This window comes from Aptenodytes forsteri, unplaced genomic scaffold (genome assembly GCF_000699145.1).
Source record: "Aptenodytes forsteri isolate BGI_AS27 unplaced genomic scaffold, ASM69914v1 Scaffold51, whole genome shotgun sequence".
Lineage (NCBI taxonomy): Eukaryota > Metazoa > Chordata > Aves > Sphenisciformes > Spheniscidae > Aptenodytes > Aptenodytes forsteri.
Window position 1 is genome coordinate 3012328 of NW_008795495.1, and position 3007 is coordinate 3015334.

Here is a 3007-nt window from a genome sequence, read left to right on the forward strand (position 1 = left end):
TAAAATGTTTTGAGAGAAAATGAAATGGTTTATATAAAAAGACTTTTTTTTTTTTTTTTTTTTTGCAAAATAAAACAAAGTGCCTAATGTGTGTGTGTGCATGCGTGTGCTCTCTGTAGCTCCTGACAATGGAAGTTCTGTGTTTTTGCACGGGGAGCTGGAAATCATAGCAATATTAAGCTAAAGATGTCTGCTCTTCATAGCAGGGATTGTCTCTTCGGAAAGTACCTGGCACTTCTGCACCCTGCCTTGATGAAAATAAAAAATGTGAAGGGATAAGTAGTTCTTTATGGCGCTTTTCTGCCATCGGAACTTTAAAGGAAGTGTACAGTAGCCTGAAAATTGTCCATCCGCAGTAGCGTGATTGTAAGTTAAAGGTACCCGTTGGGTGCATAGAAGAAGTATGCAAATTCTCTCCCACTTTCAAAATGGGTGAAACCTATTCACACCCATCTACAGCGTTGCCCAAAAGAAGTTTCTCCCCCGAAAGGTCCTTTCACGCCCTAGAGAGACGGGAAGGTCCCATAGCAGCGCTATGCAGTGGTCCCCCAAGCAATGTCTCCTTTTCAGTATTTTTCCCTTGGGAGATGGAAGTATGGTTCAGTTGAAAAATGGGAGTGGATGTGTACGTTCAGATCTGGGGTTGCACCTGTCTTCTCGTCCATTCCTCTGAGCTTAAAGAAAACGGGCACACTGAGCTTTTTAAAAGAAATTGATCTCAAAACCAATAAAAGAGTCAGTTTAAATACAATTTGCTACCAAATTATAATCATCCAATTGAATCAACTATCAATTTGTTCAAAATTCAGTTGTTGTCTTGTAAACTCTAGCTCCTAAATCCTTTCTCAAATTTCTCTGTTCTTTCCTTACAACCTAACTTTGATTTTTCTTTAACTGATTTTTCTCTCTTAATTAGCCTCTCCCACACGTCCGCTGATTTTAAAAAATACCTAGGATAGCATTAAGAAAGTCAATGAAGACCTGGTTAACTACCAAGAAAAATCTGCCTGCGTCTCACCTAACTCTGCACAACCGCAAACATAAGAGCGATGTTTTGGAGAATACGGAGAGAGAACTCCCAGAAGCGTTGCTGCAGCGTCACCCTTTTCTGATCCAGCCTTTAGAAAAACGCCCAAGTTTCTTTGGAGCATTTCTGCTCGGAGGGGAAGCTGGCAATTAATTGGGCAGTCATTCATGTGCCGTCACCGCGAAAGAGAGCTACCAGTGCTTATTTTGCTGAGCGCAGGGTGAAGTGAGTAACAGCGGCGTTGCGGGGTGTTCGGAGCCGCAAGCCTCCCTGTTTCGCCCAGCCCGCGTAACTCAACGGCTGATTTGGGGTCAGACCAGTGGTGGGTTTGGTAGCTCTTGCTGGTCTTTCGCAGAGAATCTTCTCATCCTGTGTTTTGTCTCGAGTCCATAGATGAAGGCAGCGCTAGCTTCTGCGTTTCCCATACCTTTTCACAACAAAAGCCCGCTGATTGCATGGTTTCAGCCTCCAACATTGCCTCATACTTGTTTTAGATGTTTCTATTGCTCAGCTACCTGGTTGCATAAACCAGCTTAATGGCTTCATATTAATCTTGAATGAAAGGCCATAATTAGGCCCATCTAATTCAGCAGCATTTAACCTAATACAGAGACAGGCACAGCAGACCCGTGCACCAGAATACATTACAAAACCAAAGGTAGAGCAGCTTTCTTCACTGGCAAGTGCTACATCCACAGTGCACAGTATTAATACAGTAGTTCAACAGCACGGCTGATCTCAAAACCTGCAAGAAAAAGTAGTGTCACCGCAGTCCCCTCACGGTTCATTTAAAGCAGTTGGCACAGAGTCCCCCAAGGTACTCAGGCCACCCTCAAATTCAACTCTGCAATTATCCTTCAGCACTCAGATTATCATTCCACACAAAGAGGGAAACTCCAGTTGGCCAACTGGCTTTTCTGGTGGCCACGTGAACACCTGCTCCTCCTCTTGACTGGGTGCCGAGTTCCTTCCTGTGGTTTTCAATGTGAGTTTAGGGCCTGATCCTCCACAGAAGTGCCTCTATGCCCACATGGGAACCTTGTGGCCTTCATTACACGGGATCCTTGCAGGGATCCTTGTTTTAATCTGGTTGGTACGGTGCCACGAGGCTCTGCCATGCTCTACAACCACAATAGTGGTGTTGCTGTTGACCTTCATGAAAGAGAGTCCAGTTCAACAACTGACTATTATCCGAAAGAATGTGGTAAATTACTCATTGCCGAATAATGCATCCTGGCACTTCGAGTGTATTAGGACAGAGGGAATTTATTGGCCACTGTTGGTAGCAGAAGCAGCCCGATGGCTATGCTTTTAATAAAGCGACTCGCATGCTTTGCTTGTGTTTGTTTACTTATTCCTCTTCTCCTCCACCACTAACCATTAGGTGGTTGTTGCCATCTACTGTGTTTCTAGCACCCCCCACCAATGCTGCTTGTTTGGGATTTGGGATTTGAGCTGACACAGGCCGCTGGAGAAGCCTACGGCAGACCAGGCAGTCCGGTCTATCTATGGCGAACAAAGGCCTGTCTACAGCAAACGAAGAGTGCCGTTGTTCCAGAGATTTCTTTGATGTTGTTATTGTGCTTTTTAAAAATAGTTACTGTTTATGTATAAATACGTATGCAAATATATATTGGCGTGTGTGTGTGTGCATGTGTGTTCATTTGTATATTCAGTTCAGTTCCAAATCCTGGGAATTGCTTGCTTTTGACGACGTGTCACGGCAGCGAGCTCCACAGGTTAGCTGAGGAGCGGACGGGGGAGGAGAAAATGGGTATTCCTGTGTTTCCGCACCAAATTTCCAAACAATTGGGGAAATTTAAATGTCTGTTTTCCCCACTACGTGTACTGTACTGAGGAAGAAATGCAACAATGAATTTCTGTTTCCAAGGAGTAGGTTATTTCTTTATTTTGAAGTCTTCTAAATTTGAGAGAGAGACAGAGAGCTATAGGGAGAGGGAAGGGCAGTTATACTGCAGA